This window comes from Agelaius phoeniceus, chromosome 10 (genome assembly GCF_051311805.1).
Source record: "Agelaius phoeniceus isolate bAgePho1 chromosome 10, bAgePho1.hap1, whole genome shotgun sequence".
Taxonomy (NCBI): domain Eukaryota; kingdom Metazoa; phylum Chordata; class Aves; order Passeriformes; family Icteridae; genus Agelaius; species Agelaius phoeniceus.
The window spans coordinates 16,317,999-16,327,514 of NC_135274.1; the positions used below are offsets into that span (position 1 = coordinate 16,317,999).

Consider the following 9,516-nt stretch of genomic DNA (forward strand, 5'->3'; position numbering starts at 1 on the left):
TACTTTTTGCAACAGGACTAACCTGAGAAAAAATAACTTGGAATTTGGACTCCTTACACTGCCACTTACTAGGCTCCTGTAAGTCCCTAAGGTTGAAGATTTTAAAACACTCTCTAGTTTAGGGTAGAAATATGAGTTTCTGGCTAATAAACATGAAATCTGTATATAGGCATCAATCACCAAATGCAGTGCATGAAAAACTGTGGTGCCTCCCTGATGATCAGGCATTAGAGAACTTATAAATGGCTGGCCCCTGAACTGAGTGCATTAGTAGAGGCTTCTGAAATCTGTGCCTCTGTTTCCCCAGCCACATTTAGAACAGCCTCTCCCCATCTCACACCACAGCAGTGCATCTTAATATCTCTAAAGTGCTTAGAGATGCTGAGATGAAAGATAACATATGAGTGCAAAGTATAGATTAATTCCCTGAGCTCAACAGTCAGTGGAGCTGATGGAGCTAAAAGTAACACATACCCACCACAAAAAACCAGGGTTCTGAGCCTATCTTAAATAGTAGCTACTTAAGGAACAGGTCCCTTGGAACAAGTCATTTTGGGGATGGTTAGCTGGGCACATGGAGCCCCAGCAAGCAGGAAACAGAGAAATGCAATGCACTACTATGAAAAAGGGATGCTTTTGCAGAAGGTCTTCAACCTGTTCCTATAGAATTTGGCACATTTCAGTTAGAGCTGCTCACATTTTAGCAAACCACCACATAAAGAACATGACCAAACATAATTTGAAAAGCTATTTCCCTTTCTGTTTGTTTTTATAAATTATTAAAAATCCAGTTTAAATATTGCAAAGAAAACTTTAAATTGAGCAAGATAAGTTTTGGCATCCTTCCAAGTAGAAGGCAAACCCCAAAATGTTACTGCAAATCCAACAGATGGGTGTTATTTTTCATGCTTTAAAATTTCATTCCTTTGCACTGAGATTAACTGTAATTAGCTCTTTATTTACATCTAAAACAAAAAGTAAAATGATAAAGAAAGGCAGCTATAACCACAACTCATGGCAGAAAAAGTCCAAAAAAAGAAAACCAACAAAAATTCTCTCTGAGAAGAAAACATGTCTTTCTTGCCAAGCAGCATAATTGTTACAAATATACAGTTAAACAACTCCACAACATCCTGTCAGCACTAAGGATAAACATTTAAGTCCCAGTCTTGCCAGCCTTTGCACAGAAATTGATCAAATACCTAAGAATCTTCCTCAGAACGCTGGAAAAATCTCGCATCCCTCTAAACAAACAGCATCAGGCCTAAGAGAGGCAAGATACTCCACCACACTTTTATTTCAATAATGCAAGGGATTAAAGAAAACTGTGAGGAAAACAAACAAACAAAAGCAAACCCAGCAGCTTTCCCAGATAAAGAGAGAGGTATTAAAACCTACTCTTTTTTCTTTACTAATTTTTTTTTTAAGCCCTCTTCTAATTCTGATAACACCTTGGCTGAGTAGAGCTGAAGAGGCTCCTTCAGTATTTGTGTGAGTGAATGATTCACGCTGTAGCTTTGTGTTTCAGCTCAGCACAGCAAAGCTGTCCCGGGAACCCAACTCCATGCTCTGACCCGGCACTGCCAGGCTGCACCAGGAGCTCCCACACGCACCCCGAGAGCCGCTGGGCCAGCGCTGCAAGGGTTAAACAGCACAGCCTGGCCTGCCTGGCCTCACCGAGCTCTCGGCGATGAAAAGGAGCGAGGGGGCCTGCAGGCAGCCTCAAACGCCTCAGAAGCAGGTGGGAAGCGAGCCAGGGCCGCTGAGGGCTGTGGGCGATGGACACGGGTGGGAGCGCCGGGCACGCAGGGCTCCTGCCAGGCTCAGCACTGGGCCTCCTTCTGTGGCAGCGCTGGGAGCTCCTCTGGCCCTGCTCTGAGTGGGATTCCCAAGCTAATGGCTCTCTGGCACCTTCCCAGTGCTCCCAGGAGAAGGAGCCACCTACCACTTCCCCGACTGAGCCCAGGATTCATGGAAATCTCTTATTCTCTGCTGCAAATGGAGCGTTTAAGTTAACAGTCTCATTTTGTTAACACATGTAAATGTAAAAAGATTCCGTAAGGATCAATGTAACTTTTTCATCTAAATATCAAGTCAACACATAAGAAGACAGAGTAGAGGGAGGGAGAGAAGAGGGAGGAAGAGGGAGGGAGATCCAAACACCAGGGACCTTGAATCCACTCACTGCAAAAGTTAAGGACTGAAATAATTCTCATTTACTCATATGAGAAAGTGAAGCTCTCACTTTCTCACTCTCTCCTTCTCTTTCCCTAACGCTCTCAGATACTTCTATCTTTAGCCAATTATCCTTGCTGTAATTTTCTTTAAATTGTAATTGGATAATCATCCAGACTCAGGGGAAGCCTTTGTCAGAGGAATTCCTGGGGATATATTCCCATTTGATGAAACTGAGAGTTGTTAGGTTAACAAAGGACTGACTAAAGACAGTGATTCTTCACTTGTAGTGAAAATACTGTTTTACAGGCAACTATTTTTAGAGAACCCTATAACAAAATACACACACTTGTACACTTGTTTTCCTGTATTTTACTATCTGTAAAATCAGACTCCAAAATTATGAATATCATGTTCTGTGCATGTGTCTTATTGGGGCCTCTGAGGCTGAACACAGTAAACACAGTGACCAAGACTGAAATTCCCCAAAGGGCAGGCACCACTGAAGCAATTTCCCCAAATCAGTTCCCTCCCTGCCCTCTCTCTGAGCTCATCTGGCTCAGTCACGAGCAAAAGCCTCACAGAGAGCAGCACTGTGGCTGAGAAACATCAGATTAGCCCTCTGCCTGGCAAAAGCACTGCTGGGGGGGCAGAAATCCTAAAATACCTCCCAAAAGAAGAAGCTGCTTTGTTCCTGTTTAGCAGGGAATCTCAGCTGCACGTTTTGCTGGTGGTGGAGCAGAACAAAGCAGCCACAAACCGTGGCTGGCAGGGCCCCACCTGCACACAGCCCCCAGCCTCCTGCAGGGTGTGGAGAAGGGCATGGCACACCTGAGCCTGCTCTGCCTCTGCATCTGTCCCACTGTGCCCAGCCAGAGATGCTCCAGCTCCCCTCCAGGTACAGAGCTGGCACCAGGCAGGCTGCAGCAGCCTGGCAGCACAGAGGACACGGGCTCTGCTCATGGGGACACTGAAATCCATGAGCTGTGTCAAGAGAGAGAGGAGGAAGGAGGAGAGCAGAGCTGCACTGGAGAACGTGTTTGAGTTCCCAGATAACGTGGCGCTGTTCACAGATTTCAGCTTATATAGGCTTTTCCCTATTTCTATTTTTATTCCCAAAGCACTCCCCATTACTGGATGATAAGGGGAAAAAAAGACATGAATGCATTCACATGCTGATATAATCTTCCAAAGTGTCCACCTGGCTAATGCAACCTGCACTCTAAGAGCCAGGCTGGGCTCTCCCACACCACCAGCCACAAGGGCTTTATGGCAAGTTTGTGCAAGTCAGAGTCTTGCTGAAATGGGAGCACACTTGACAAGAGAGGGGACCCAGGACACACAAAGGGAAAGAAATATGAATCATGTGCCTGCCAAAATAGCCAACAGAGAAATCCAAGCAGAAGTGAGAAGAAGGAATAAAAACTCAAATTTTGGACTCTTATTCTGAATAAAGAATATAATTCTTCCTCCCTAGAACTGGCATCTGGTTCATGCAGGTCTTGAAGGAATAAGGCTAGGACAAAATCTTTCTGCCTTATTCTTCCTGAATGCTTATTTTAGAGCTTAAAATTACAGCTCTGAGGCCAGCAGGGAGGCATTTCCCACACCTCCAAGTATTCAGGCTGCTACACCACTCCTGCCACCCTCTTGGGTCTCTCTTATCTGTGTGTGCTTTGTGGTGCCAGGTGTTTTAGGGTAGTGCTACCTGGCCCTGGGGATGAGGCTGCTGGAGCCCAGAGCAGGGCAGTGCTCATCCCCACTGCATGTGCTCATGCTCAAATGCAGAATACCTGCACAGACCAAGAGAGTCTGGAGGGGAGAGCCCAGAAGTGTTCACACACAAGCTTTCCTTCCACACCCTGGAGGGATCAGAGGACCTTCTGCACTCTGGGAGGCATGGACAGACATCAGCAAGCATCATATCAAATGCAGACACTTTGAACTCAAGCTAGAATCAGAGACATGGAGAACAATCCCAGGGCTGTGTGGATGCAGCTCTGCCTTGCACAGAGGCATGGAGTCAGAAACACAACCTCTCACCCCACAGCCCCTTCCTCCAGCTCATGCAGCAGCTCCCACCTTCCCAGCTCAACATTTCCAGTCATTGCAGTGCCCTGCAGGCTTCCACCACCCCAAGTCCTCTCAGGCTTACTCTCCATGTCCCTCATTATCCCACATCCTTAGGATGCTGCTCCTCCAAACAAGGTGATCCCAGCAGCAACACCGTGCCTACTTCCAGGGAAGAATATCTGGGTTTTAGAGTTTAATCCTCTCTGCCTGCCCTCTCCTGCTCACACAGGCAGGCAGTGGAGACAGAAAGCAGGAGCCTTTCCAGCACCAAGCCTGCCCACCCGAGAGCCTGTGGGCTGGAGTGATGCTCTCCATGAAAACAAGGGATGCCTTTCCTGCAAGGAATACAAGACAGCAAGTAAATCTTCCAGAGCTGTCAAAAGCAACCTGTTATATATGACCCTCTAAGTTATGAGATATGGACTCTCCACAGTACAGTTAATAAATAACACCTCACAATCCTGGAAGAGTATGCTGGGTGACACTTCTGCTTGCCCGAGAGGGGCACAGTTAAAAATGGAGTGTCAGGAAAAGAATACTTTTTAATTATGAAGGAGATAAGTGTTTTTATAATACAAGGAGCTTGCTGCAATCTGACAAATCCAGAAGTGAAAAGCCTTTCCTATGACAAAAAAAACGGAATGCATGGAACAAAATCCATCATTTTATAAGAAAAGAAAGATCTGTAAAGCCAACCAGAATTTTATCCAAGCACTATAACCAGCTATTCACAAAGCAGAGGTCAGGATGAAAAGACAGAGTGTGCATGTGAGAAGGCATTTATAATCCAGTTTACTGTGACATCCCAAGGCCCCAAGATCAGGATTCTGTTGTGCCAAGCACTGTACAGGCACACTGCAAGAAACCAGCCCAGAGTGAGGAACAAGCACTGCCACTGTAACAGGGGAGAGCAGCATTGGCACAGAAAAGGGACACCCGAAATAGTGAAGCACTGATGGTTCCCTTTTTCCCCTTCTTTTATAGGAAACCATCCAGTTTCCCTCCAGATACACACAGCCCCCCCCCCCCCAAAAAAAAAAAACCAACAAAAAAAAACCTGCTTCACATAAGAGGGCAGCTGCCCCCAACAAACACAGCAAAGGCCATCTTGCTGCCAGCATCTAATCGCTTCCAGTCGGTTTTCTTGCACGTCTCTTTCACTTTATTTCCCGGCTACGGCTTAAGCCTGACCCCTTCCTCTCCCCACTTCCATTTCAGAGACCCGTCTGACAGCAGAGAGCAGCTATCAGAGGCTCAAGGATTTGCGATCCGGATGAAAATTAAAGTTGCATTTCCCAGCGCGTGTAGCGCTCCAGCCAGCAATGCCCAGATCTCCACGGCACACGGGAGCGAACTGAAGCGAATCCCTCCGCATGTCGGGGACCGGGGCATCGCCGGCCCGGCCGCCGGAGCGGCGGGCACGAACCCGCGGTCCCGCGGCTCGGCTCGGTCCCCGCACACCGCGGGATCGCCCAGGGTCCCCCGAGGTCCGCGGGGTCCCCGGCCCCATCGCGCCCGCTCCGCTCCGCTCCCCCATCCGCGGCCCCGCTCGCTCGCTCGTTCCCACCGTGCCCACCTGTCCTCCCTCGCTCGTAGCCCGCCGGGCGCTGCTCCTCGGGCTCTCCCGAGCGCTTCCTCTTCTTTCCTTCCTCTTCCCCCCGTGCCAGCCAAGGAGCGGGGGCCGCTGCCGGCTGCGCGCCGCCGCCGCCCGGCTCCCCCCGCGCCGGGGCTGGAATCCGCCTCCTCCGACACAAACTTTCCCTTCGCGTGCGGGAAGTTCACGGCCGGGGCGGGGCGGGACAGGCTCCCTTGTCCCCACTCCCGCCCACGCCCACGCCTACGGGAACACGGGCGTCCCCCGCGCACCCCCGGCAGCGCGGCTCACCTGAGGACGCGGGGAGCGCACAGCTGTGCCCGGCGCGCCGCGCTCTCCTCCTCTTCTTCCTCCTCCTCTTCTTCCTCCTCCTCTTCTTCCTCCTCTTCTTCCTCCTCGCCGTCGTGCCTGATCCGCGCCCCCGGCTCCGCTCCGCCCCGCCCGCCCCTCTCCCCGCGGCCGCGCTCCGGGGGCGCTCGGGGCGGCCCTGCCGCGGTCACTGCGGGGCAGCGGGGCCGGGGCAGGGCAGGCTCAGGCTCAGGCTCAGGCACAGGCACAGCTCCGTCCCTCCGCTGCTGCCGGCTCGGCCCCGGCCGGGGGAGGCGGGGTGCGAGGCGGGGTGCGCGGGGCCACGGCTCCCTCTCCTGGCCGGAGCCGTCCTGCCGGCGGCAGCTGCCGGGGGCGGGAGGCGCCCGGAGCCCCTGGAGCCGGCCCGGAGCCCTTGGACACGTCCTGGACGCTTTCTGGCTGGAGAGGGCTGGCGGACACAGCCCTGCCGCAGCCCCTGAGCGCTCTGCGGGCCGCCTGCCCCCTGGGAAAGTGAAGTTTCCCCATTCTCCTCTCTGGTGTGCTGGGGTTCCTTCCTGGTGATTTCCTCCCAGGGCTCCCTGGACATTCTGATGCCACCTCGTCCAGAGAAGTGGCACCGTTTTTGCTCGATCGCTGGCACAGATACAGCCTTGATGAGGCTGAAATTGTTGATGGATGAGGAGTGGGCACCTGAAACAGATTGCAAGGGCAGTGTCAGGGAGTCTGAGGAGTGGAATAAAATTCTGCAGAGATTTGGGCCAGCACCTGCTCTAGGAGAATGTGGCCAGTGATTTTAAGTGCACTGCCCTTGCCCAGGAAAGCTCATTGTCCTCTCAGGTTGGCCTGGAGTCTCTTCCATCCTGGCAGTGAGCAACCTGCCCTTATTGGTACTTTTATCACATCTTGGCAGGCTGACAGCAGAGAGAAATGGCTGGACACAAAGCCTGTAGTGCTAAGGAAACTCCTGTCTGCTCAAAGTGCTGCAGCGCTTCTTAGCACTGTTGGCTACAACACTTGGACTGAGTTCAACCCCTCAGTTGTTATCCTCAGAAGGTGATTCCAGGATATCTAGGAGACCAAATTTCACCCCATCCCGTGAAGCTCCTCTGCAACAAATCTGTCCTGGGGTGCAGGGTCTGGCCAAGGCATCAGAGCCATTGATAGCCCCCATCTCCCCATCCCTCTGCAGGGCTGCATGAGGCACTGCTGCAACGTGGCTGCTGTGAGAGGGGGTCCCTGCCCTCAGCAGCCCCACCACCTCTCCAAGGTGGGCACTCCTAAAGCTCCCCCCACCCTGGGGAACAGGAGCTGTTCCTACACACACCCAAAGCTTCCCCCCACCCTGGGGAACAGGAGCAGTTCCTACACACACACCTAAAGCTCCCCTCCACCCTGGGGAACAGGAGCAGTTCCTACACACACCTAAAGCTTCCCCCCACCCTGGGGAACAGGAGCAGTTCCTACACACACACCTAAAGCTCCCCTCCACCCTGGGGAACAGGAGCTGTTCCTACACACACCTAAAGCTTTTCCCCACCCTGGGGAACAGGAGCTGTTCCTACACACACCTAAAGCTTTTCCCCACCCTGGGGAACAGGAGCTGTTCCTACACACACCTAAAGCTTTTCCCCACCCTGGGGAACAGGAGCTGTTCCTACACACACCTAAAGCTTTTCCCCACCCTGGGGAACAGGAGCTGTTCCTACACACACCTAAAGCTTTTCCCCACCCTGGGGAACAGGAGCTGTTCCTACACACACACCTAAAGCTCCCCTCCACCCTGGGGAACAGCCTGGCTGTGCCAGGGGCTGGGAAGGAGCTGTGGTGGGAAGCCAGTGCTGTTCCTGCAGCTCCTGCAGGAAATCTCTTCCTCCTGTACCTCTCTCTCCTTCCCTTCCCAGGGTTCTGGCACAGCAAAATTAGGCAGAAAGTTTCTTATCTCAGCAGCTTCTGTGTCCTGGTGGTGAATGCCCTTGAAAATCTGCCTACTTGGCTTGTGCTTAGAATCAGCTCTACTCAAGCCATCTCTAACCCAATTCCATCCAAATATTAAAGCAACTTGTTAAGGCAGAGCTCTGTGAAGACTAATTTACCCCACTCTAAGGGCAGATTGGTGCATATTTTGCTCCATGCGACCTGCACAGCTCCAGGACCCCATCTTGTCTGGAGCTGCTTTAGGTGTCTGTATAACTTGGCTGCAATACTGAATATAGGCAAAACTGGAATAGCAAGGCACATTTTATGAGATGTATTTTCCAACATACTTACTGAGAAATATGTGCTTAAAATTGTCTGTTGAAATATGACAGTCCACTTTTCTCATAGAAGATGAAATAACAAAAGGGTTGCATATTTTAGTCATGATACCTAATGCAGCTGTGGGAGTGAGTAGCTCAGCTATCTGGTGATTGTTACAAGAATTAAATAATAATAATAGTAATAATAATAATAATTCCTTGTTCTACGTAATATCTGCCATCCATAGATACAGATCTGGGATAGGACATGTCATGATTCTTGTTTGGGAGGATCCAGCACTGTTGCAATACTGGTAATTCAGGTTAACAGTCACCAACACACACACCCTGGGAAATTCATACTGTTCCAAACTCCAAGCCTGCCAGTGCAAATTGGGGTCTTTAGGCCAGGGTCATTAATTTTCTCTAATCTTGATGAAAAGCCAGAATTCAACTTTAGACTTCATTGAAAGGCTCATAAAAAAGATTCAAGACCAAATTTTCAGAGACTGGTTAAAAGCTACAGCTGATAGCAAAGCCCCAAACCACACCTGCTTATTATGTTTTCATGGGAAAGGTTTCAAACCCTTTTGTTTATGGATTAAAAGAATCAAAATTTTCCTACTGTAAAATAAGGGTAATATTTCTCACTTGGGCTCAGTGTTGTCATAAGGATATTTTTGTACTGCTATTTTTTCTCCCATCCTCTCTCCACACTTGCACATGCTATTTCTGTGCAGGTTAAAATGCAACACAGTTACACTCTAGAGTGAATTATACTATGTTTTGAAGAGCAATTCAGTAAATAGAAAACATTTTTAAGCTCAAAAAGACAGCATTGTTCCACAATTTTTGGACAGGGAGCAAAGAGTAGCATTACTAAGTGAAACCACGGGGGGGACTTAAATAGCAGAGGAATGTGTTGGTGTTGAGCCAGGACACTGGAGCTTCTGGCATTGCAACTGCTGTGAAAATATTCCACAGACCTCCAGTAACAAGTGGCCAAAGGCTTTGTTTTGCTGCTGTTCTATTCCTGTTAGGCAATTTGAAGTTACAAGCACAGGAGGATCCTGGATCATAGAGCCCAGTTCTCTGCTGTGCCAGGAATAATGTTGTTTATGGTCCTTT

General features: G+C 50.1%; 1 protein-coding gene across 3 annotated transcripts in view; it reads right to left on the bottom strand.

Annotated features, from left to right (window-relative positions):
* IL1RAP (interleukin 1 receptor accessory protein) overlaps positions 1 to 6,461 on the bottom strand; it is a 51,055-nt gene extending 44,594 nt beyond the window's left edge. For 2 of the 3 annotated variants that reach the window (XM_054639277.2, XM_077183999.1), the window contains exon 1: positions 6,134 to 6,461. The gene's annotated coding sequence lies outside the window, so the exon portion shown is untranslated. Of the gene's footprint in view, positions 1 to 5,824; positions 6,112 to 6,133 lie in introns of those variants that run through there. The other variant, XM_077183997.1, reaches the window with a different exon arrangement.
* Positions 6,462 to 9,516: the final 3,055 nt, after the last annotated feature.